General features: G+C 42.8%; 2 long non-coding RNA genes across 7 annotated transcripts; both read left to right on the top strand.

The window, feature by feature from the left end:
* Positions 1-1,088: 1,088 nt before the first annotated feature.
* LOC120903784 lies at positions 1,089-5,711 on the top strand. 4 transcript variants are annotated; one of them, XR_005739652.1, is made up of 3 exons: positions 1,089-1,119; positions 4,864-5,130; positions 5,189-5,579. It is a non-coding gene; the product is annotated as an uncharacterized LOC120903784 (long non-coding RNA). The 4 variants fall into 4 exon arrangements; XR_005739650.1 differs by lacking the exon at positions 1,089-1,119 and adding an exon at positions 4,748-4,805; XR_005739651.1 differs by lacking the exon at positions 1,089-1,119 and adding an exon at positions 4,749-4,763.
* Positions 5,712-9,492: 3,781 nt separating this feature from the next.
* On the top strand, positions 9,493-11,201 carry LOC120903785. 3 transcript variants are annotated; one of them, XR_005739655.1, is made up of 3 exons: positions 9,493-10,564; positions 10,679-10,944; positions 11,003-11,201. It is a non-coding gene; the product is annotated as an uncharacterized LOC120903785 (long non-coding RNA). The 3 variants fall into 3 exon arrangements; XR_005739653.1 differs by having other exon boundaries at positions 9,493-10,578; XR_005739654.1 differs by having other exon boundaries at positions 10,563-10,620.
* Positions 11,202-27,569: the final 16,368 nt, after the last annotated feature.

Raw genomic sequence — 27,569 nt, 5'->3', positions numbered from 1 at the left:
GGACTCTAGTGCATTTTGACAATTCGTCACTTGACGTAAGGTCCCCAGGATTCAAACTTTGTTTACATTAATTAAATTTGTTCATATAATTTATCTACCCCATTTTTTCGAATAAATATTCTTTAAAAATATATGTTGGACTTGGTGAGTATTTCTTATTTAACATTGAAACATACATTAAAGTGTGTTATTTTGTGTTATTCTGTGAATTTATTCTAGAATTCTTTGTGTTTTCGACATTTTTGATGATAAAAATTAAGAAATCATTATTTTTTTCAATTTTTACATTAATTCCTCATTATCTACGAGCCGCATGGCCGCAATTTACTTGACATTAGAACTCATGCATGATTTTAAATTTCGTGCATAAACAAATCATCAAATCTTTTGTATATATTTATTACGTTTTTTCGATAAAATCAATAGACACACACTAAAATGCACATAATAACAAATCGAAATCTGTTATATTTGCTAAGCTTTGTGTGCGGAAACCAATGGTCAACGGTTCTAAAATGACGTAAAGTCCCTCAACTATGGCGACCCCCCAAAGGCCCCCCTAATCCACCACCTGATATTTTTAATCCTTGGCTACAACGGGACAAGTTCAACAACAACTGTCATCGTTTTTTCCCGATTCACTTTACACTTTCCGTGATCACATGCGCTTTCCGTGCTCAGATGCGCTTTCCGTGCGCGGCCGTGTAGCGGTGGAGTAATTGCGCGATGGGTGTTGTGGATCGTACGTACTGCTGCTGCCGCTGGAATTGTCGTAAGGATGGCTGCTACCGGTGGCATTCGGCCGTCATAGCAGCTGCTCATAGACACCGCTGTGCTGCTGCAGGATGCCCTGGTCCTGGTACGTCGACGCTGCCTTTCCCGCTGCTTGTGTGTTTGGTGGTGCATACTATCTCACCACCCGGTATCGTCACTCGCCTGATGGTGTTTCCCTTTTGTGTCCCGTAAACAGCCCATCCCAACATCGTCCTCACCGCAATCGGTCACCCAGATTGAGGCTCCAGCGGTGGAAGTAGTAGGAGCACATTCTCCAAGCCGATTGGGATTTTCCAAGCCTGGTTCTCGGTGTACCATCCTCCTGATGTTCCGCTGGCCGATCCTGTACGTAATCATTCGAACTTGTCAGTGTGGGATAATGAATATTTTGTTGTGGCAAACTTAGCTGTTGAAACCGTCGCCGTGAACGACCGCTCTCCCCCGCGTGCAGCATTCTCCAGGCTCCAGGTCAAACGTGAAGCTGAAACGTCGCCTTGCGTTTCACGTTGGCCGTCCACTGCAACTCAAGTGGGGGCCCGGCTGGCCCTTCAATCTGATACTCGCTGCTAGGGTAACTTCAGCGTCAATGATGATCCTTCATCCAGAAATTGCGTGCGTGTCTCGCACTCGCTTGTTCAACGCTTGCACAACCCGGGCCACAGGACACAGGAGAATCTCGATCGACAAGGCTTTGTTACGTGGTTTGCGGCACAGCTTCATCTGCGTTACAATCTCAATACGTTCCATGGGAGACATGCGCTTCGCATCATTCTCTTAGCGTATGATCCGTGTTCGATCCAACGAAGGTAGGGAGTTTCAATTTGCGATGGCGAGAAACCCGATCGCGCACGAATCGCGCAGCTCATTCGCCTCCTCGAACACGAACCATCTGAATTTAGCATCATCTATCGGTCCTGTTTTGCATTTCCCAATCAACTCTGGGGCTGTTTTGGACCCACAACCTTTCTCCATTTCGTGATTGTTCTGCAGTTTGTGGCAACCGTTCTTCCTTCCGTCAGTTCCGTGAATGCCTGTTTGGCACTTTCAATGAAGGCTTCTGTAATCCAATCTGTGTGTGATGATATGTGAGAAAGAAAGCTGCCCGCTTTTGCAGAACAGTGATGGAGTAGGACTGGACTATAAAGGCCCCGATAGAATGCCTCAGAGCAGTACGGTAAAGAGGAGCCAGAGACTTTCGAAGACACTATTTCTATTCGATAAAATATTTTTGGAACAACCCAAGCTTTAAGGTTGTTTGGTGTGAAATATTTTACATTTCCCTGATATTTCGTTTTAGTTGTCCATTTTTGTAGGCCATTGATTCCGGACTGAACTTCTTTCCTCTACATTCGGTTGCAGATGTGGACATCGCTACTAAACCGGGGTAAGAATGCTTCAGACAAATGGCGAGTAGCAGCAAATGAATTATCTCGATTATCTAAGCGTCGACGGAGAAACGTTCTCTTCCGCTACACGCATTCAAATCTCGATGTAAATTGAAGTGTTCGATGGCTTTTTCCATCACGAATCACATGTGAAACCGAATCACAAAAATTCGGTTCATTTTCCGGAGGCCGTTTTCAAATGACAGCCCGTGGCGCGTTCTGCAGAAGGACTTTGACTCCGATTTTGAGTAACGAGTGTTGATCGTACCTACGCAAATGGTCGTACCAAATTTGGTCTACTAGCCGCGCCCTATCCAACGAGGGATAACAATGGATCCGGGAAGGGGGAAAAAACATTCCCACACCTGTGTGTAAAACGGTGAAAATTTCACACAAAATCACGTGTTTTGACTGGAAGAGTCGAGCTGAGTGGTTCCTAGGAGGACACGCTTGTGAGACAAAAGTTGCACAACTTGTACCGACGCGTCTGTCGCTGCCTGATATAGCTTTGTATTAGCATCCGTTCGAAAGCAATTTGACCTTTTTCCTTCCTGCAGTATGGAACAGGGAGGGCGGGAGGAGGGGCAATACCCCACCGTCGGATAGTACTTGGCGAGAGCTTTCCTTCGATGCCCCGCACGCACGCCCTTATATAAGCTCGCGTTCGAAAGCTATGCTCATGTAAAGGTGGCCTATCAAAATTTGTGTTCGTGGATCGGCGTCGGCAGTGGAAAACATCCCCACAATGTACGTTTGAAGTTGATGCTATCCGGCGAGAAAGAGTTGAAAATTGCAATCATTGCAAACTCGAAAATTAACTCGTTTTATATAGGCATTTGTACATTTCAATTTATTCCAATGCTACACGTGTATTTTTACATGGCCTCAATCTTACACTAAAGTACAATAAATACATATTTATTTCCCTTCAACCCCCATAGCATCAAATGTACGTGTAGCTCCGTTGAGCAAACGCTTGGTGTCCCACTGACCGTCCTCTTTGGTTAGGCCGCTGGTGAGTCTGACAACACCAGAGGCCAACATCCAGTGGCGCCACGAGGAGGCAGAGGATCGGATTTGGCCACCGTCCCAGCATCGGGCTGTTCCTTCACGGCGCCTTATACTGGGGTGACTTACACGTCACTTTACGAAAGCTGGAACGAAGAGAGAGAGAGAGAGAGAGAGAGAAGAAAAGAAATTAGGTGCTGGTTTAGCAGCCAAACCGGTTCCAATCGAAATGCAAATCGTGCTGCATGGAATGTTGGCGCAGCAGATTCCGGAACATCCGCTTCAGCTCGGTATAGTCCGGCGCGTCGCAGAATTCCATCTGCAACGCGTACTCGGTCAACCGCTGAAACTCAGCCGGCAGTCCTCTACACAGCTCGCTAGGCGTAATGCGCAACTTCAGAAGCAGTGCCTCGTCCGGATCAAATCGCTCCTCGGTACCATACCACGGTAGGCCACCGCGGAGCAAAAACACATCAGCATGTAGGCGAGTGACAAAATGTCATCTCGCCTGCTCGGTGTATACTCCAGATGAGCGAACACTGGTGCAAACTCGATCGTTCCGGCGAACGGGAAAAACGCATCCTGCGCTATGTGTTCCCCCGTGCGTGGGTGCCGATACGGCTCGGCAAGACCGAAGTCGATCAAGTGCAGCGTCTTGCGGGTCGTTCCGCGACCCAGCAGGACATTGTCCGGCTTCAGGTCGCGGTGAACGTACCCCAGCTCGTGGAATGTTTCCAGCCTGTCGAGCAGTTGCAGCGCTAGCTGCGAAACCGTCTTCAGACCGAAGCGTCCTCCGCACAAGTTCAGTAAGTCCTGCAGTGATGGCCCCAGGCGCTCCAAAACCAGCACGTCGCGTTTGCGATACGTACCGGCGTCGATGAGTCTGGGCCATCCACGGGCCTTCGGCAGCCGCGCATAGATCCGGCGCTCCGTGGCGAGCAGGAGCCGATCCACCTCTTTGCTGGCCATTTTCATCACCACCGGCTGCTTGGAGCGGGCATGGCTGCCCACCAACACCGTGCCGCAGCCACCAGCATCGAATTCGCCTTCAATCCGATAGGTGGAGAGATTCACCACCATCAAGGACTCCGGCGAACTAGAATTGGGCGCACGTCCTTCTCTAATCGACATGTTCGATTCTCTTTGGCCACCTGCGAAATGTAACTAGAAGCAACAGCAGAATCAATTTTTCGCAAAAACACTCGAAAAAACCGTTAAAAGTGAGAGCGAACGAAAACACGTCACCTTGCGTTTACTCGTAGTGAGGATATAACCTGATGCATAAGTGTGGTCTACATATATAGCCTTTGGTTGGGTGATGTTCACATGTGTACTACGATCGAAACAGCAACTTGACAGATTACGCATTTTTTTCGGCTGGTAACCATCTAGTTACCTGTGGTGTGTGGGTTTTGGAAAACGCATCCAAGTGTTGTTACATTTCCAGGTCCGATTTTGGTTCATTTCGTCGTACCGGTGCCCTGGCCTGGCGTGGCCTGTGCGAGTTCTGTGCAGATCCTGTGTCGCGTCCTGTGTGCTTCTTTTATTGGGTTTTTCTTTTCTACGGTTTTTTTTTGTACGGGTAAAAGTGATAAGGTTTTCTGGGACAGTGGCGCTCAGCATCGTTCCCTTCATCCTGTAACAACCGGTAGGCATTTGTTTACATCGTTTAAATAATGTTTTGTTGTAATTTCAGTCCGTGGAGATGAAAAGCCAGACCAACAGCCAGCAGCTGTATCACACCCGCCACCGTGCGTCTCCATGAGAATGCGTCAAAGTGGTGGACGCTTTTATCTCCGAAACAGGATCAACATCAAAGCATCAACCGGCGGCAGAATTTAAAAAAGAACTTACATATTACCCAGGCTGGATGGACGCAAGCCTTTAAAGTATGAATGCAAAAGTATTGAAAACCTCGCCCGGATTGGAACTTTAGAGAACTAAAAAAAAAAACATGAAATTGGTTTGTGAACATTAACATTTAATCGCGTAGCGAAAACGTTTACTTTTTTTTTTTGCAGGGAGAGTCTTCCAAACACGCGGATGTGTGCCTTTGATGGAAACGGTTTATTGCGCGGATTCTAATTACACCTCGTAAAATGGTACCCGTTTTTCGGTCGCGATGTCGAGATGCCGCCGAGATATGAAGCGTGCGAATTTGCGAATTGCGATGGCGAGAAATCACCCGATCGCGCACGAATCGCGCAGCTCATTCGCCTCCTCGAACACGAACCAATGTCCCAATGTCCAGCGTCATCTATCGGCGAGATTTAGTACTACTCAGAACCGCTGCATCTTTTACTGTCAACCGAAGCTCTACGCAAGGTGGATGCAATCCGAGATCAGGTGAGGACAGATAGAGACGAAGACTAAGAAATCATTAATTTATTTGCTATTTTGTCACCTTTATTCCGCATCATCTACGAGACACATGGACACACGAGGACAATTGCAGTAAGTATTGCCTGATTTTGTATCTCTGATGTTTGTTCAATAAAATGAATAAATACAAAAATGCACTTGCCTATAAGCAAGAAAGAAAAATTTTTCTGTTTGCTATACTTTTTGAAACCAACGGTGTGTAGCGGGTTTAAAATGACACCAAAGTCCCCCCAACTATGGTGACCCACCCAAGGTGGATTTTAAAAATATCAGGTGGTGGACTCTAGTGCATTTTGACAATTCGTCACTTGACGTAAGGTCCCCCCAGGATTCAAACTTTGTTTACATGAATTAAATTTGTTCATATAATTTATCTACCCCATTTTTTCGAATAAATATTCTTTAAAAATATATGTTGGACTTTGTGAGTATTTCTTATTTAACATTGAAACATACATTAAAGTGTGTTATTTTGTGTTATTCTGTGAATTTATTCTAGAATTCTTTGTGTTTTCGACATTTTTGATGATAAAAATTAAGAAATCATTATTTTTTTTCAATTTTTACATTAATTCCTCATTATCTACGAGCCGCATGGCCGCAATTTACTTGAGATTAGAACTCATGCATGATTTGAAATTTCGTGCATAAACAAATCATCAAATCTTTTGTTAATATATTACGTTTTTTCGATAAAATCAATAGACACACACTAAAATGCACATAATAACAAATCGAAATCTGTTATATTTGCTAAGCTTTGTGTGCGGAAACCAATGGTCAACGGTTCTAAAATGACGTAAAGTCCCTCAACTATGGCGACCCCCCAAAGGCCCCCATAATCCACCACCTGATATTTTTAATCCACCTTGGCTACAACGGGACAAGTTCAACAACAACTGTCATCGTTTTTTCCCGATTCACTTTACACTTTCCGTGATCACATGCGCTTTCCGTGCTCAGATGCGCTTTCCGTGCGCGGCCGTGTAGCGGTGGAGTAATTGCGCGATGGGTGTTGTGGATCGTACGTACTGCTGCTGCCGCTGGAATTGTCGTAAGGATTGCTGCTACCGGTGGCATTCGGCCGTCATAGCAGCTGCTCATAGACACCGCTGTGCTGCTGCAGGATGCCCTGGTCCTGGTACGTCGACGCTGCCTTTCCCGCTGCTTGTGTGTTTGGTGGTGCATACTATCTCACCACCCGGTATCGTCACTCGCCTGATGGTGTTTCCCTTTTGTGTCCCGTAAACAGCCCATCCCAACATCGTCCTCACCGCAATCGGTCACCCAGATTGAGGCTCCAGCGGTGGAAGTAGTAGGAGCACATTCTCCAAGCCGATTGGGATTTTCCAAGCCTGGTTCTCGGTGTACCATCCTCCTGATGTTCCGCTGGCCGATCCTGTACGTAATCATTCGAACTTGTCAGTGTGGGATAATGAATATTTTGTTGTGGCAAACTTAGCTGTTGAAACCGTCGCCGTGAACGACCGCTATCCCCCGCGTGCAGCAATCTCCAGGCTCCAGGTCAAACGTGAAGCTGAAACGTCGCCTTGCGTTTCACGTTGGCCGTCCACTGCAACTCAAGTGGGGGCCCGGCTGGCCCTTCAATCTGATACTCGCTGCTAGGGTAACTTCAGCGTCAATGATGATCCTTCATCCAGAAATTGCGTGCGTGTCTCGCACTCGCTTGTTCAACGCTTGCACAACCCGGGCCACAGGACACAGGAGAATCTCGATCGACAAGGCTTTGTTACGTGGTTTGCGGCACAGCTTCATCTGCGTTACAATCTCAATACGTTCCATGGGAGACATGCGCTTCGCATCATTCTCTTAGCGTATGATCCGTGTTCGATCCAACGAAGGTAGGGAGTTTCAATTTGCGATGGCGAGAAACCCGATCGCGCACGAATCGCGCAGCTCATTCGCCTCCTCGAACACGAACCATCTGAATTTAGCATCATCTATCGGTCCTGTTTTGCATTTCCCAATCAACTCTGGGGCTGTTTTGGACCCACAACCTTTCTCCATTTCGTGATTGTTCTGCAGTTTGTGGCAACCGTTCTTCCTTCCGTCAGTTCCGTGAATGCCTGTTTGGCACTTTCAATGAAGGCTTCTGTAATCCAATCTGTGTGTGATGATATGTGAGAAAGAAAGCTGCCCGCTTTTGCAGAACAGTGATGGAGTAGGACTGGACTATAAAGGCCCCGATAGAATGCCTCAGAGCAGTACGGTAAAGAGGAGCCAGAGACTTTCGAAGACACTATTTCTATTCGATAAAATATTTTTGGAACAACCCAAGCTTTAAGGTTGTTTGGTGTGAAATATTTTACATTTCCCTGATATTTCGTTATTTAGTTGTCCATTTTTGTAGGCCATTGATTCCGGACTGAACTTCTTTCCTCTACATTCGGTTGCAGATGTGGACATCGCTACTAAACCGGGGTAAGAATGCTTCAGACAAATGGCGAGTAGCAGCAAATGAATTATCTCGATTATCTAAGCGTCGACGGAGAAACGTTCTCTTCCGCTACACGCATTCAAATCTCGATGTAAATTGAAGTGTTCGATGGCTTTTTCCATCACGAATCACATGTGAAACCGAATCACAAAAATTCGGTTCATTTTCCGGAGGCCGTTTTCAAATGACAGCCCGTGGCGCGTTCTGCAGAAGGACTTTGACTCCGATTTTGAGTAACGAGTGTTGATCGTACCTACGCAAATGGTCGTACCAAATTTGGTCTACTAGCCGCGCCCTATCCAACGAGGGATAACAATGGATCCGGGAAGGGGGAAAAAACATTCCCACACCTGTGTGTAAAACGGTGAAAATTTCACACAAAATCACGTTTTTTGACTGGAAGAGTCGAGCTGAGTGGTTCCTAGGAGGACACGCTTGTGAGACAAAAGTTGCACAACTTGTACCGACGCGTCTGTCGCTGCCTGATATAGCTTTGTATTAGCATCCGTTCGAAAGCAATTTGACCTTTTTCCTTCCTGCAGTATGGAACAGGGAGGGCGGGAGGAGGGGCAATACCCCACCGTCGGATAGTACTTGGCGAGAGCTTTCCATCGATGCCCCGCACGCACGCCCTTATATAAGCTCGCGTTCGAAAGCTATGCTCATGTAAAGGTGGCCTATCAAAATTTGTGTTCGTGGATCGGCGTCGGCAGTGGAAAACATCCCCACAATGTACGTTTGAAGTTGATGCTATCCGGCGAGAAAGAGTTGAAAATTGCAATCATTGCAAACTCGAAAATTAACTCGTTTTATATAGGCATTTGTACATTTCAATTTATTCCAATGCTACACGTGTATTTTTACATGGCCTCAATCTTACACTAAAGTACAATAAATACATATTTATTTCCCTTCAACCCCCATAGCATCAAATGTACGTGTAGCTCCGTTGAGCAAACGCTTGGTGTCCCACTGACCGTCCTCTTTGGTTAGGCCGCTGGTGAGTCTGACAACACCAGAGGCCAACATCCAGTGGCGCCACGAGGAGGCAGAGGATCGGATTTGGCCACCGTCCCAGCATCGGGCTGTTCCTTCACGGCGCCTTATACTGGGGTGACTTACACGTCACTTTACGAAAGCTGGAACGAAGAGAGAGAGAGAGAAGAAAGAAATTAGGTGCTGGTTTAGCAGCCAAACCGGTTCCAATCGAAATGCAAATCGTGCTGCATGGAATGTTGGCGCAGCAGATTCCGGAACATCCGCTTCAGCTCGGTATAGTCCGGCGCGTCGCAGAATTCCATCTGCAACGCGTACTCGGTCAACCGCTGAAACTCAGCCGGCAGTCCTCTACACAGCTCGCTAGGCGTAATGCGCAACTTCAGAAGCAGTGCCTCGTCCGGATCAAATCGCTCCTCGGTACCATACCACGGTAGGCCACCGCGGAGCAAAAACACAGCATGTAGGCGAGTGACAAAATGTCATCTCGCCTGCTCGGTGTATACTCCAGATGAGCGAACACTGGTGCAAACTCGATCGTTCCGGCGAACGGGAAAAACGCATCCTGCGCTATGTGTTCCCCCGTGCGTGGGTGCCGATACGGCTCGGCAAGACCGAAGTCGATCAAGTGCAGCGTCTTGCGGGTCGTTCCGCGACCCAGCAGGACATTGTCCGGCTTCAGGTCGCGGTGAACGTACCCCAGCTCGTGGAATGTTTCCAGCCTGTCGAGCAGTTGCAGCGCTAGCTGCGAAACCGTCTTCAGACCGAAGCGTCCTCCGCACAAGTTCAGTAAGTCCTGCAGTGATGGCCCCAGGCGCTCCAAAACCAGCACGTCGCGTTTGCGATACGTACCGGCGTCGATGAGTCTGGGCCATCCACGAGCCTTCGGCAGCCGCGCATAGATCCGGCGCTCCGTGGCGAGCAGGAGCCGGTCCACCTCTTTGCTGGCCATTTTCATCACCACCGGCTGCTTGGAGCGGGCATGGCTGCCCACCAACACCGTGCCGCAGCCACCAGCATCGAATTCGCCTTCAATCCGATAGGTGGAGAGATTCACCACCATCAAGGACTCCGGCGAACTAGAATTGGGCGCACGTCCTTCTCTAATCGACATGTTCGATTCTCTTTGGCCACCTGCGAAATGTAACTAGAAGCAACAGCAGAATCAATTTTTCGCAAAAACACTCGAAAAAACCGTTAAAAGTGAGAGCGAACGAAAACACGTCACCTTGCGTTTACTCGTAGTGAGGATATAACCTGATGCATAAGTGTGGTCTACATATATAGCCTTTGGTTGGGTGATGTTCACATGTGTACTACGATCGAAACAGCAACTTGACAGATTACGCATTTTCGGCTGGTAACCATCTAGTTACCTGTGGTGTGTGGGTTTTGGAAAACGCATCCAAGTGTTGTTACATTTCCAGGTCCGATTTTGGTTCATTTCGTCGTACCGGTGCCCTGGCCTGGCGTGGCCTGTGCGAGTTCTGTGCAGATCCTGTGTCGCGTCCTGTGTGCTTCTTTTATTGGGGTTTTCTTTTTTACGGCTTTTTTTGTACGGGTAAAAGTGATAAGGTTTTCTGGGACAGTGGCGCTCAGCATCGTTCCCTTCATCCTGTAACAACCGGTAGGCATTTGTTTACATCGTTTAAATAATGTTTTGTTGTAATTTCAGTCCGTGGAGATGAAAAGCCAGACCAACAGCCAGCAGCTGTATCACACCCGCCACCGTGCGTCTCCATGAGAATGCGTCAAAGTGGTGGACGCTTTTATCTCCGAAACAGGATCAACATCAAAGCATCAACCGGCGGCAGAATTTAAAAAAGAACTTACATATTACCCAGGCTGGATGGACGCAAGCCTTTAAAGTATGAATGCAAAAGTATTGAAAACCTCGCCCGGATTGGAACTTTAGAGAACTAAAAAAAAAACATGAAATTGGTTTGTGAACATTAACATTTAATCGCGTAGCGAAAACGTTTACTTTTTTTTTTTGCAGGGAGAGTCTTCCAAACACGCGGATGTGTGCCTTTGATGGAAACGGTTTATTGCGCGGATTCTAATTACACCTCGTAAAATGGTACCCGTTTTTCGGTCGCGATGTCGAGATGCCGCCGAGATATGAAGCGTGCGAATTTGCGAATTGCGATGGCGAGAAATCACCCGATCGCGCACGAATCGCAGCTCATTGCGTGCGAACAGACAGCGTCCACGGGCCTGCCCACGCCCGAATGCAGAGCCGATGGCATACGATTCTATCTTTACCATTAACATGAGAGGGACAGGGCTTATACCACGAACGTATCCGAAAGGTATGCATGCTTCACTCATCAGGATCTAAAGGCAAGGACAAGGCAAAAGAGACACAGAAAACTTTCCTCACAGGCTACACATGTCCTCTAGACGCGTTGTCTATGCGTCTCGCTCGGTATCACAGCGGCATACGGCAGGTAAGCAGTACAAATGCTGCTACCTGATACGCACACATGTTTATCGAACACAACTATTCGGTTCGGCTCGGTAAACTTCACGAGGATGCCGGAACAAAAGGGCGCAGACTTTTTCATGATTTTGTATGACTTCGGCTGTTTTGGACTACGCGTGTAGGCGCTCGCATTCGCCTCCTCGAACACGAACCAGCGTAATGTCCAGCGTCATCTATCGGCGAGATTTAGTACTATTCAGAATCGCTGAATCTTTTACTGTCAACCGAAGCTCTACTTTGTAGTTTTTGTGGGATCGTCGCAACCGCAATGTGGATGCAAGAGATCAGGTGAGGAAAGATAAAGACTAAGACTAAGAAATCATATTTTTTTCCTATTTTCACATTTATTCCGCATTAGCTACGAGACACATGGACAATTGCTGTAAGATTAGAACTCTTAGGCCGCAAATACACGACGCGCGTTTCCGCGCCCGCGGAAACGCGTATAACAATCCAGCCATAGAAATGAAATGTCATTCGAACGCGCTACCGCGGAAACGCAGAGATGCTCAGCTGGATATCTCTGCGGAACTGTTATACGCGTTTGAACGCGCCCGCGAAACGCGCGTCGTGTATTTGCGGCCTTAGGTCGCAAATACACGACGCGCGTTTCGCGCGCTTCAAACGCGGCAACCAGCTGTCCATCTCTGCGTTTCCGCGGTAGCGCGTTCGAATGACATTTCATTTCTATGGCTGGATTGTTATACCTTAGGCCGCAAATACACCGACCGGAATTCCGCCTGCTGTCAAACCCATGTACAAACTGTCAACGGCATCATTTCCGAACTGTCGAATATCCATAGCAAAATTCCGGTCCTTGTATTTTTGGCCTTACAAGATTTTACCAATTTCGTGACCAAACAGATCATCAACTCTTTTGTGTTTGTATCTCTGATGTTTTTCAATAAAATCAATAAATACAAAAATGCACCTTATTAGCAAGAAATGTTTTCTATTTGCTATACTTTTTGAAATCAATGGTGTGTAGCGGGTTTAAAATGACACAAAGTCCCTCAACTATGGCGACCCAGGCAAAGGGCCTTTTCCACCACCTGGTGGATCTTGAATGCAACTTGGTCGCAACACCCCATCCCGTGCAATGGTTATCTGACAACTTTTTTCCCGGTTCACCTATGGAAAAAATGGAAACACTCACTTACAGGGTTTTCAATGATATTATTGATAATGAGTTTAGAATTTGTCTCTACAGTTTATTATGCTAAACTACTACATAACTGAAGCTAGCTGCTTCTACGACGGGTATAAGTCGTATATGCTATGGTCTACTTTGTTTTTCCAACACCCCCTCTTAGACCTATCGCAAATCGATGTTTCGTAAAAACTGCTGAAGAAAGCCCTTTCGTAAACATATCCGCAAGTTGGTTTTCGCTTGGAATATACATCAGTTGGATTCTTCCGTTCTGGATACATTCTCCTATGAAGTTGTATCTGATGTCTAAATGTTTCATCCGTTTTTGTTCGCGAGGCTCTTCGGCAATATACATACACGACTGGTTGTCTTCGTATATAATTAACGGAGTATTCAAATGCACGCCAAATTCGGTAAACAGATTTTCTAACCAAATTGCTTCGCAGGATGATTGGCTTAACGCAACATATTCCGCTTCTGTTGATGACATTTCTATGGTTCCTTGATTTCTTTTTCCAACTGTCATATGCTGACCGTACAATTTCATTCCAGCTTCGCGGCGCCTGTTTTAAAACATACAAGGATTTGTTCAGTTTACATACCTTCTTCCCCCTCTCAAATCCTCTCAAAGCTCTCGCGCCAACAGGAAGTTCTACTAGATCCCATGTTTCATTTTTCTCGAGCGCTTGCATCTCTTCCTTGATCGCTTGTTTCCATTCAGGCCAATCGTCACGCTTCCGAAGTGCATCAATCGTATCGGGTAAATCTTCCACGTAATTTTCCGCGTTCAGTGCAAATGCGACATTAGCTTCATAATCACTAAAGCGCACAGATGGATTACGAATCCTCTGTCTACGACGAACTGCTACTTCGTTATGTTCTGTGTTGTCAATAACATCAGGCGTATCATTCGAGTTTTCATGACATGTTTCTTCCAAATTTCCAACAATATCAGACGATCTATTCGTAGTTTCAATATTTGTATTTTTCACGTTTTTAATGCCCTCAGTCGATGTGTTCAAATAATTGCCAAAATCTTCCAGATGTCGAACAGTAAATTCAATATTACCATTTGTATCACTAACCTGTTCTGGTAGCATCCTTTCTTGGTCAAAAGTGGATTCTTTCAAACGACGATTCGACATTAATTCTTCGATTACAACATCACGAGCAACGATAATCTTCTGATGTACAGGATCCCACACACGATAGCCATTGATTCCGTAGCCAACAAGAAATCCTACTTGACTCTTGACATCAAGCTTCGTTCGCTTCTCTTTCGGTATGTGACAAAATACCTTACTTCCGAATATTCTGAAACGAGACACATTTGGCTTTTTGCCCGAACCACAATTCGTATGGAGTTTTGCTCATACTTAAAGATGAGGATGGACTTTGATTGATCAGATGTACTGCCGTCAAAACCGCTTCATTCCACATCGATCGTTTGAATTTTGAATCGTCCAAAATAGCTCGTGCACGTTCCATAATCGTCCTGTTCATGCGTTCAGCAACTCCGTTTTGTTGCGGTGTTTATGGAACGGTTGGTTCCATTGCAATGCACTTTTCCTCACAAAAATGAGTAAAATGTGAGTTGATATATTCACGGCCATTATCGCATCTCACTCGGAATATTCGACGATCAAAGTGAGCTGTAGCCATCGCTGTGTACTTAACAAAAGCGTCGAAAACTTCCGCCTTTGATTTCAGCACGTACACTGCTGTAAAATGCGTATAATCATCAATAAAGGTAACGAACATCTTCTTACCATCCCAGGAAGCTGGTGTGAATATTTTTTCGAAAACCGTTTGTTTACTTTCTGACGACCAAGCTACACGTACCGGACGACATCGGACGATGCCATAAAACGTAGGACCGCAGACAAGAGATTCGCGTCGGGCCGGGCCGTGTCGGATCAGAGAGCGGTACTTGTTCCGACGCAATGCGTTGCGATTTTGCCAAAATGTATGGGATTTGACAGACGCATGCGTTAACGACGCACGACGCAGCGTCAAAGTAGAAAAATTTCTATTTCGACGCACGTCGTGATGCGTCTGTCAAAATGGTTTAACCATATCGGGTGAAAATCTATATTTTTCCACATTAAATTGTTACGAGCGCAGTTTTGTGTGTAATTGGACTACTAAATAATTTTATTAACAAAACAAAATAAATGTAGAGAAAGGAATTTCGCAATTGCTGCAAAACAGGTGTGTGTGGGTCAGTATGCAATATGCAATAAAAAAGCGAAAACATGCTTTGCACTGTTTTGAGCAGAACTGGAAATGATTTTACAGTTGTAATTTAACATTATAATCACATCAGAACCTATAAATAGGAGGCATTATTGCTGTTTGTTGATGTTTTTCTTAGTAAAATGTGTTGACATATCCATGCAGAACGCAGCGAACAGATACCAGCGTGCGTCACGCAATGCGTTGCTATACGCTGCGTCGAAACAAGTACCAAGCCCTCACAGCGGGCCGATTATGTATGGGATTTGACAGTTGGCGTTAACGGATTTATGGCATCGTCCGATGTCGTCCGGTACGTGTAGCTTGGCCGTGATGGGAAAGTTCCAAGCTGCAGTCCAAGGGATACGAAAGTGACAGCTCTATAGTACCCAGCAAGGTGGATTAAAAATATCAGGTGGTGGATAATGGACTTTGGGGGGGTCGCCATAGTTGAGGGACTTTACATCATTTTTGAACCGTTAACTATTGGTTTCCGCACACAAAGCTTAGCAAATAGAACAGATTTCTTTGTTATTATGTGCATTTTTGTAGTAGTAGTAGTATACAAGTTTTTATTGATTTGAAATTTGTGTACAGTGTACAATGGGTACTCTTGTAGATTTGTAATGGGTTCGAATTCGTTTTCTTTCCTCATTGTTTGAACAGTTTAGCTAGCCCTGCCAAGTTGAATTTTTAAACTTTTTTTTTGTGTTTAGGATTGTCGTTGTTGGAAAAATTAGAAGAAAAAAAAAACCCCCGAGCAAAATTTTTGAATGAAACTAATCCTAACTAACCTATTTTAATCCTACATTAATCCTACGACCTAAGCTATATATTAATGATGAATTATTCATTAGGATTTAAATGCTTTAATGTTTTGATAGAACTATAGTGCAAGGTTTTGTACCAAAGAGTTTTCGTTCATTTGACATTTGATGATGTATTGTCTGGATATTTTGTCGATGTAATCTTTTACTTTAGATGTTTTTGTTCTTGAGTGCAAATCGCTGGTTCTGTACCAAGGTGGGACGTTGAGTATTATTTTAAGTAATTTGTTTTGACAAACTTGTAGTTTTTTTATATGAGTTTTGGCACAGTTTTTTCCAAACTGGAGCTGCATACGTTAGCAATGGTCTGAAGCAAGCATAATAAAGCAGTGTCTTGTTATGTGTGTTTAATTTTGATTTTCTATGCATGAATGGATACAAGGTTTTCAGTGTTTTTTCTACTTTATGAATGGAGTTTTCTATATGGGTTTTGAATGTTATGCGTTTTTCAAAGGTTAAGCCGAGATATTTTACGGAATTTTTCCATGGAATTGCTATGTTGTTTAAGTTTATATTGTTTTGAGGGAGTTTACGCCGATTCGTATATCTTGTGAAGAAAACAGCCTCAGATTTTGCTTCATTAATCTTTAGTTTCCATTTGATACAGAATTTACTTTTAGAAGATGCTGTAAGGGCGAAATCATCAGCGTAAAGGTATTGTTCGCAATTTTTCATGACTGGCATATCTGAGATGTATAAGTTGAACAGTAGTGGTGATAATGGGCTGCCTTGGGGCACACCTGCTACTGGTGTGAATGATGTTGATTTAATGTTGCCTATATAAACGTTATTGTTCCTGTTTGTGATGAAAGAATGAATGATTTTCACTAGGTATGAAGGGTAGTTGTTAGATATTAGTTTGAACAGTAAACCCTGATGCCAAATAGTATCAAAGGCTTTTTCACCATCAAGTAATACTAGGCCGGTTGATTTCCTTGTTGATCGATTTTTTAGAAGCTGTTGCTTAAATCTATCTATTTGATGTGTAGTTGACATGGAAGGCCGAAAGCCGAATTGGTATTTAGGGATGATGTTATGTTCATCAGTAAACGAGCGAAGCCGTGATGATACTATTTTTTCGAATATCTTTCCTGTGCAGTTGAGTAAACTGATTGGTCTATAGTTTTCTGGTTTTGTTGAATCTTTACCGGGTTTAGGTATTGCTATTATTTTCGATTTTTTCCATATTTCTGGGAAATATCCAAGCCTCAGACAGCTATTAAAAATTATTGTCAAATAAACATTGGCTTTGCTAGGTAACCTTTTTAATGTACCGTTATTTACATTATAAAGACCGACTGATTTTTTGGTTTTGAGTATTTTAAGTAACCGCTTGATTTCAACGGGTTTTACCAAGCTGTCATGAGTGAGATTATTTATGTTTTGCCTATTTAAAAAAGCTCGATTTACTGATTGCACTTTTCGTTCTATCGGACTATTCAAGTTGAAAGTAATTTTATGAGCGTTTTCAAATTTCTCTTTTAGTGCTTCGCATTTCTCTTGCGCACTCGTTAGTGTTTTGTTTTCTAACTGTAGTGAAGGGATGGAATATTTTTTGTTTTTTATAATTCTAACAAATTTCCACAACCTATTTTTATCTTTATATCTGTTGATTTCAATTAAATTCATATTCCAATTAGAATTCCGTAGGTTATTAAGTTTAAGTTTAATTAAATTGCGTAGGCCATAATAAATTAGTTTAAATTCTCTATTTCTTCTATGTCTTTGCCATTTTTGACGATACATGTTACGAAGTTTGATTAATTTTAGAATGTCTTCGGGAATAATTAAGTTGTATTGACCCGGAATAATAGTAGGGACAGCCAAATTGTGTGCTGTAATTAAGGTTTCGTTTAGTTTAGTAATCATGTTGTCTATTTGCCTATGATTAACTATAAAATTATGATTGATATAAGGCAGATTTAAGTTATCATTTATATGATTTTTAAATGTTACCCAGTTTGCTGCTGCATAATTATAAACACTGTGTGGTGGCTTAAAGCATGGTGCACTTTTTTTAATTTTGAAAAATGTTGGTAGGTGATCGGAGGTTAAGTTAGTGAAGGTTTTAGGAGTCGAGATATCTTGAAGATTATTAGAGAGAATCAAATCCAAAGTGGTCGGTAGTCGTTTCGAATCGGAAGGATAGAACGTTGGTGAGTCAGGGTAATGCACGGAAAAGGAACATTTTTGCATCAGATCAAAAAGGATTTTTCCTGAAGAGTTTGTTTTGCGGCAATTCCAAAATCTATGATGGGCGTTAAAGTCTCCACATATAACATAACTGCTTTGATATCGAGTCAAGACGGCAATGTCATTGCTGAAATCTTTGTAGTTTTTGTTTGAACCAGGATGGTATGCAGCCGTTAGCCTTTTGCACTGCTTCCATTACTCTAAGCACAAGCGTGTTTACTCTATTGTGAACGATATCTTTTCTAACTAAAATTGCAACCCCTCCTTTTGCACTGGTAGTTCTATCAGCTCTATGTATAGCATAATTGTTGACACAAAAATTAATCTCTGGTTTTAAGAATTTTTCTGTAACGGTCATGATGTGAATGTTGTTCAACTTTAAAAAATTGGCTAGCTCTGTTTTTTTATTAAGAATGCTATTTGCATTCCAGTTTACGACTCTAATCTTCTCACTTGAATCAATCATCGCGAGAAACAAAATTTGCTGACTACTTCGAAGATCGCTGTGATAACGTCTTGTTTCGATTTACATTTTTGTAAGCGGTTAAACACTTCTCCCACAATTGGGGCTATTTCGTTCGGTGCAAACAGGTCATTGCTACTTGCTGTGTTTCCATTGTACCCATTAAACGGTGTTTGTGTGGGACGGTTAGGTGCGGTCTTGTATCCCGCTACATTATTGGTTTGTTGCAACTGTGGGGAATTGCAACGTGTCACATCAAAACCAGGAGGAATTTTCGGTGATTTTTGTTTTTCTCTTGATACTGGTAGTATAGGGCAGCCGTGAAAGCTAGCTGTGTGATTCCCATCACAATTGGCACATTTTAGTTTGTGATCGGGAATTTTGCCATCACCTGTTGACGAACTCGCAGTGAGCGGGCAGTTACGCGATTCATGCTCACCGGCACATTTATTGCATTTCGCCCCATGGTTACAGTTATCTGCTCCATGGCCATACACTTGGCATCTTTTACATTGCATTGGGCCGACTTTTTTTGAGAAATAACTCCATTTTACGATGCAATGCGCTAAGCCTCTGATTTGTTTTAAAAACGACATGTTGATTGATCCAGCAGGAAAATGTAGCAGATATACTGCATGATCGTCATACCGCTTATTTTTGAGCTCAAGCTTTTTGATGCTTGTTGGGAATACGTTTTCTTTGTTTAAAATGTCCTTAACTTCCTCATCAGGCAAATCGATCAGCCCGTGTAGAATAATCTTGGTAGATTTATCCTCCTCTAACTGGTATGAGTGAAAGGAGATATTGGTTGCCTTTAGATGTTTAACCACACATCGAAAATCATTAGTATTAGAGACATGTACGATTGTCCCCGTATAGGAAGCTTTAGTGGTGTATCGCACTACACCAGCGCCGATGATCAGTTTGTGCACATACGACACAGATGTGCTTTTTATCACGATCGGTGGAATTTTTTGATTCGTTACGCTTTTTGCAGTAGTATTAGTGCTAATGTGTGGTTTTTTAGCACTAGCAGCTTGCAGCTGGTTGATGTCGCTTTCACAATCACTTAGAAGCTCGAAACTATTTGCGATGGGTCAACACACATACTCTCGTTTTTGAACTTGCCTGCGTTAGGAGAGCTAAGCTTGAGCCGCATGCTCTTGGTTCTTCCCCTGCCTCCCATTCTTGGAGGAGAGGTCAACGCACATTTATACCTAATTGTAATTGTTTTCTGTTTGGCGCACAGTCCGAAAAATACGTCCTATCTCAACCGAGGCTGATTGGCGAGTGGATGTGCATTTTTGTGTGTCTATTGATTTTATCGAAAAAATGAGATATATTAACAAAAGATTTGATGATTTGTTTATGCACGAAATTTAAAATCATGTGAGTATGAGTTCAAATCTCACGTAAATTGTCCATGCGGCTCGTAGATAATAAGGAATCAATGTAAAAATTGAAAAAATAATGGTTTTCTTAATTTTTATCTCCAAAATGTCGAAAACACAAAGAATTCTAGAATAAATTCACAGAATAAAACAAAATAACAAACTTTAATCCATGTTCTATTGTTTAATAAGAACTCTCAAAGCTCAAAATATATTTTTAATGAATATTTTATCGAAAAAATGGGGTTGATAAATTATATGACCAAATTTAATAAATGTAAACAAAGTTTGAATTCTGGGGACCTTACGTCAAGTGACGAATTGTCAAAATGCACTAGAGTCCACCACCTGATATTTTTAAAATCCACCTTGGTACCCAGTCAGACAAATCGGACTTAATTTACCCCTATATTACCGCTGAATTACCGGTAATTTAAGAGTAATTTAATGGTAAATCAGCAGTCGTTAATTTACCCATTCGAGCAGATTTGACAGATCCTATTCCTTCCTCTATTTTATTTTTATTTTTGTCGGCCAAATTGTTAATGTAGCATATCTGCTATACAGAACTTATTATAATACACACTATCAGCTATAGACACATCGTAACACACTTCGGAAAGCCAAATCACACCATTGCAACACATTCATTATAACACATCAGCAAATCAGATCATACCATACACACCCGGAAGAGCTCAGGCCACACCGTTCATATAAAAACAATTGTGACACACTTAACAGAACCAACCGAAACCTACAACATAAGCAGGAACAGTTTATGCATTATAACCCAAAGCAGGAACAGTATAAGCATTACACCCAAAACAGGAACTTAGTGACAAGAACCATCATTCTTGTCAACAAAAGACAAACGTAACTAGCTTAGTGAAAACAATAACTTTCCAACATACAACCCGGAACCAAATGTGAGAAACCCTTTACTTTATTTGAGTATAAATAAAACCAACTCCGATCATGGCAGGTCAGATTCGTTCGGACTGTCAGGATAAGACTATGCCCATCCTACATCTATCGAGTTCTCATTTAAAGAGTTTAGATATGTCCCCCTGCCCAAGGTAAGGCCTCTAAACTCCAACGTTTCCAGTAAGGGAAACCTCCTAAAGGTTTCTATGATCGCCTGGACGATCAAGTGTCGAAAGTCCGCTTCGGAACAGTATCCACCTCAGTTCTACTAAATTCGGCAAACGATGACGAAGGCCACCCTGACAAACGCGAGTTCAAAGTTACTACATTGCGATCGACCCAAAATCTAACATACTGTGACTATCTCAAAACATACCACATGGCGACCGTAACATTCATCAAACATATTACATTAATAAATAACACGAAATGTATTATATTACAGTTGAATGCTTTTATTCAATCATTGTCCTTAACTTATACAAACGATTACAATGTATATTTTAAGTAAACTCGACTGGAACAGCCGCTTCACCCGGAGAAGGTGGTGCACAAATAGCACTAATAAATGCAATTTCTCGGCTGTTTTTTACATTTAACAGTTTTAAACACGCCGCCGATGTCTTCTTCCACTAAAAGATCATTAAAACAATACTCTTTTTGTTCTAATTTACACCTTTTCACTGATAACAAACGAGAACACTTCGTACCGCTAAATTGCTCTAAAATTACTGTTATGACAGACACAAAACTGCTCGAATGGGTAAATTAACAGAAGGCTGTCTGACTGGGTATCACCGAACATGTCAACGCCTGCTTCCGAACAATTCAATATCTCGCTGAAAGAGTCAATTATATGCTCGAACGAATCAACAACTCGCTGAACATGTCAATAATATAATTGAAAGCCCTGTATCTATAGATGATAAACAAAATTTTTCACCAGGCGCCTCCATGAAAGCTCACAACGTTCGCGTAGTCCAGTATTAGGCTGGAAATAGACGAACCGAGATCGTCGCGGTACCGCGAAATTCGCGCATTGTTTATAACAGTTGTATAACAGTAGAGCTGTCAAATCTTCCGCGCCTCCAATCACGCCTGCTGTTTCGCAGAGATACCCAACTTCGGTATTGCTGAGATTTTCGCAGTAGCGCGAACCGATTATTTTTACTTTTTCTGGCGAAAAAGTGTGAAACTCGTGTCGAGAAATGAGTTTTGTATTTTATTTTGCACAAACTATGTGAAATAAATAATTTGATTCGCAAATTGATAGAAAACTATTTGTTCTTGGCACATTCAATCGTCACCAGACCTCGGATGGTTCCATACACGAACCGCGATTATCTCGCCTATCTGTCAGATTTTATAACAGAATTGACAGCTCAAGTCATACGCGATTTTCGCGGTACCGCGATGATCTCGGTTCGTCTATTTCCAGCCTTAGAACAAAACACTGGGCGACTCCATCGTAAACGATGTATGACCGAGAAAAACGGAGAAAGAACGAAATAAGGGGAAACGCATTACGGTAAGAGCGAGAATTGCATTTTATATAAACGTACCTTCTTCTTCTTTTTGGCACAACTACCGCTGTGGGTGGCCTGTATCACTAGTAAGGCGGGTTTGGGACTTATTGATTACTCATAGCAGAATAGTCAGACCTACGTATCAGGACACTGTCCATTCGGGGATTTATCCCATGACGGGTGCGAGTGCGAGTTGACGTCTATACCACCACACCGGCCAATAAGCGTACCACCGACACAAAAAAACTGCCCCCTGTAAAAGTGTGCGTTTTGTTTGCACGAGCTCAACAACTGTGAGCTGATCGTCGTAAAGTGCAGATCATGCTGTCGAACCTATACTACAGCATCGAACCTTTGCTTTGTGTATTCCCCTCGTGTGCCATACATAACCGCCACTACAGTTCGATTGTTGCCGGCGAATGATTATGCGCTTTTCGATACTGCAACATGCAATCAGTAACCGATGTTTTGCAACATAGAGCCAGGCCGTAATACAAACCCTGTATTGTACCGCCATGTCATTTGTCGATGTGTGCTGCATATTGAGCGCATATAAATTGAGCGAAAACTGATAAATTATCACCATCTTGGTATGTTGAAAATTTCGTGTCTGCATAATTGCAAATGTAGTTCAAGCAATACGGCCTTTGCGGACCGTTCCTCCTCGTTATTCTTAAACAGCAACAGTGTGGAATCGTAGTTTTCATTAAAACAACAGGTTTTCTTTAAATATTCGTTTTTGTTTTCAAACACGATGAAAAATATTCCTAAAATAGATGAAAAGGAAACCAACTGGTTTGTGTGAAATTACGACGAACGAATAACAGAAAAAATGTTATCACGAGAAAAATGTATGGCACTATTTCACTGTTTCTAAAACTTTGTACTGTTCAGTCTGTTCCCGAGTTACGCGGTTTGTACTTTCCCGAGCAATCCACGTAACTTGAATATCAGCGTAATTCGAATTTCGCGGTTTTTGGCCAAAATACAATTGATTGCTCGGGTTTTTTTTATTAAATTTAGAACTTGTACACATTAAATCGTTTATTTGATACAATTTGTACAGAACATTCTGATATATTTGACTTTTAAGTGGATTACATTTATTAGCAAAAATAAAATTTATACTGCATGAATAAAGATTTTCGTAGCAAATTGTACTGCTTTGACATTTGATCTGTAAAGTTAAGAAAACCGCGTATCTCCGAATCCGCGTAAGTCGAGAGCCGCATAACTCGGGAACAGACTTTATTGCGTTGGCGAAAGACAAATGTTCTCGCATCGTAATGTCACATGCAAAACTTTAAATAAATCTATTGCAACCAGACTTTAATGTATCTTACCTACATAAAATTTCGTATGCGACTTCCTTCATTCCGAAAGTCTTATTTTCGTGTTGAAACAATGCTAATACAGTCCGTACTCACTGGTTGAACTTCGATTCCCTGTCCACTATTGAATATGTGCTTTTTAGTTTGCACGTTTTTCCATACAAAAAATGTGATATTTTTGTGAAATTTTCAAAAGCCGAGTTGCCCATACAAACACATGCTTTTTAATTAAACTGTCAGCCAAATATTGAGCGTTCAACTAAAAAGCATGCCAACTAAAAAGCGTTCAACTATTGAATTCTGTCTGTATTACATAACGGTTGAATTAAAATAAATGTTTTCGATTTTTCATGATTTTATCTTCACCCGCACTTACGAAACGTTAATTGCTCTTTCAATAGAAGTATTTCATGAGACAAAAGTTGACACCTCTATCAGTCGGTCTCTAACCATGGTGGCCAAAAAATAAAGCAACTTCGTTTAGAAGCGTGCGCGATCAAACTATGGCACCCTGTAGCGTCTAAAATGGACTTCGTGTTAGTAGCGGAAGTTTGTGGACGTCCTATTAGTCCGTTGAGGTTCAAAAAGATGCTGTTTGCGAAGTCCAACATCCGTCACCAGTGTCCCATCGAATTTGTCTAGAACAACATGATGCAAAAGCTTTACTCTAAAAATGTCTTCGTTCGCTTTGGCGAAAATTCCGAATAATTTCCGAATTCAACTCGTACGACTTAACAACATGCCCGTCATGGGTTCAATCCCCAAATAGACCGCGCCGCCATACGTAGGACTGACTATCCTGCTATGGGGGGGAATCAATTAGTCACTGAAAGCCAAGCCCACAAGTGGGTACAGGCAGGCCTTGACCGACATCGGTTGTTGAGCCAAAGAAGAAGAAGAAGAAGCTTAAATAATTACCTTTCAAATAATGTACAAATAAAGAATTTATCTTTCGTTTTTTTTTTTTCTACAGCCAACCGAAAGAGTCAATTTTTTTAATGTAAACGTTAGGAATAGTACCACCGACAAACCGACGTGACACTTCGAACAAAATGAGCTTCAAAAGTTGTCTCCTTATTTCAAATGAAAATACGTTAAACACTAGCGCCATCTCTATAATGATTCGCTTACTACACTGACACAGAGAAGAAACTGACTTTTTGTTTTTCTTCGCAAATTCCAATGCGTATTGTTTTATGTACTTCTCACATCTTTTGCATTGATTTGAAAACTTATAAAATGATTTTCCTGTGTTTTTTGTCCAATTATTCTCACAAAATCTTGCCTCACACTTCCTTCGCCATTTGTATTTAGAAAAGTTGTTTACATCGAAGCAGCAGTGAACAGAGCTTACTTTGACAGAAGTGTTCGCCTCACCGGTAAATGACAGTACTTTCGTGTGGGACACTTTTGTAACGCCAGTGTCACGTCGGTTTGTCGGTGATAGTACTTTAATTATAGTTGAAAGAGTACGAAGGTATCCCAAGATTACTCTTAAACGATTGGAAAATCAAATATCCATAGAAAAAAAAAGAAGGCTCCATAGATTCACATAGATGTTTACTGAATTTGTGACATTTGATATATAATGTCATACTAAAAGATCTTCAGTTATTTGTATACGAATAGGTTCTTCCTATCTTTCAAGATCAATTAAATCCGGACTTTGCCGACCGCTGGTGTAAATCGATTACCTGCAGTACAACACAAACAACAGAACCCCCATTATTAGACGTTGTGGTGCGTTCAGATTTTTAAGTATCTTCCACGGATAATGGTCCAAGAAATGTCAAATTCATATATATATATATTTTTTTAAATCACTGGTTTTACTAGAACTTCACATTACACTAATCGATTAATCTCTAGGGTAAACGTACCTATAGTGGTAGTAGTACTAATAGTGGTGGTATTGAACTAAACTGCGGTCTATACAGGGCAAATTAAAAGTAATATAGTTTATTTATTTATATTTAGTCCAAGGGTCTGCGCCAGGGGGACGGGCTTGCCTGTCTCCTATTCAACTTGGCGCTAGAGAGGGCCATCCGCGACTCGGGGGTGGAGACTACGGGAACCATCTTCTATAAGTCAACCCAGATCCTGGCATACGCTGATGATATACACATCATTGGTCTGCGGCTCTCCTATGTAGCAGAAGCCTACCAAGGGATTGAGCAGGCGGCAGAGAACCTCGGATTGCAGATAAACGAGGCAAAGACCAAACTGATGGTGGCAACATCAGCGGACCTACCAATAAATAATCCGAATCTACGTAGGCGTGATGTACAGATAGGTGAACGCACTTTTGAAGTCGTCCCAGAATTCACCTATCTTGGGTCAAAGGTCAGCAGCGACAACAGTATGGAAGTTGAGTTGCGCGCAAGGATGCTGGCTGCCAACCGGTCATTCTACAGCCTGAAAAAGTAGTTCACCTCAAAGAACCTGTCGCGACGGACGAAGCTGGGACTATATAGTACCTATATAGTACCAGTACTCACATACGCCTCTGAGACATGGACACTGTCCAAATCTGACGAAACCCTCTTAGCCGCGTTCGAGAGGAAGATGCTCAGAAGGATACTTGGCCCCGTATGTGTGGAAGGACAATGGAGGAGCCGCTATAATGACGAGCTATACGAGATGTACGGCGACCTCACTGTCGTACAGCGTATTAAGCTCGCCAGGCTCCGGTGGGCTGGCCATGTTGTACGCATGGAAACGGACGACCCAGCCCGTAAAGTCTTTTTAGGCCGTCCACAAGGACAGAGGAGGCGTGGTAGGCCCAAATTGAGGTGGCAAGATGGCGTGGAGGCGTCCGCCATTAAGGCCGGGATAACGGACTGGCAGACAAAGGCGCGAGACCGTGAGCGGTTTCGGACACTCCTGAGGCAGGCCAAGACCGCAAAGCGGTTGTAGCGCCGGATAAGTAAGTAAGTAATAGTTATTTATGTTAGTCTGAAATGTTCTTTAGTCTTTTTACAATGGGTTTAAAAGATAAATAAGGCCATTCCGTTACTTAGTGACCGAAAAATCCATCATTTAGTAAAATGTGTCAACATTTTTCCAAAATCCTTAGGATTTCATAACGAAACTCATATTTCTGTAAACGTTCTAAATGACCACATAACCACGCAATTACTAGTTTTTCAGTTCTTCGTCAGTCTCCGACCCGATCGGACGCATCTAATCATTATCTGCGATCACTGATATAGAAACACACACACACACGTTAAAAAGGCTAGCTTGGCCCATAGCCATGAGCCACAGCAAGAAAGGAGTAGCATCGGGGGACGCCGTACCTTCGTGCTCATACATCACAATACCACACGTTACAACAAGTAACGATTACGACATTCTTAGCTAAGATGAAGAAGCTCCATCGATAATTGCCGCATCGGCAACGGCAAAACAACAGAAATCAAAAATACCACCGATTACAGTCACCGGCACACAAGTATGAGATGTGCACAAAAAATCACCTCCGGTGGTTTAGTGAACACAACTAACTGCACATATAAAGGTATAGTGGTTAACACTAGTGTTGGGAATTTCGTTGAAAAAAAGGAACGGAACGGAACTAGTTCATTTTTCAAAAAGAACGGAACGTGAACCTGGGGTGCAAAAGAACCGACCCAGAGCTTAGAAGCCAAACTGTCATCCGGAAGGGGGGGGGGTAATTTTGCTACTTGTTACAGGATATGAAAAGGCGCTTCTTCAATCTGAAATCATATCTGACACCAAATCTAGATGGGTTCAACCTATGCCCAGTAAGCTACCAGCTGTACCAGCTGTACTATTATAAAGCATGCATTCAATATCTAGCATTTTTTGAAATTTTTAGATGCGACGACCATTTTCGGTCAAAGCCTTCCTGTACCACTAATAGGCTTGGCTATCAGTAACTTATTAAATGCCCATAGCAGGATAATCATCCCGGCGTATGGGGGTACGGTCCATTCGAGGCTTTTACTCATGTCCATGTTATTGAGTGGTACGAGTTGACGATTGTATCACGAGATTGACTAATTATTTGAATTT

This window comes from Anopheles arabiensis, chromosome 3 (genome assembly GCF_016920715.1).
Source record: "Anopheles arabiensis isolate DONGOLA chromosome 3, AaraD3, whole genome shotgun sequence".
NCBI classification, from domain to species: Eukaryota; Metazoa; Arthropoda; class Insecta; order Diptera; family Culicidae; genus Anopheles; species Anopheles arabiensis.
This window is presented reverse-complemented; position numbering and strand designations above follow the sequence as displayed.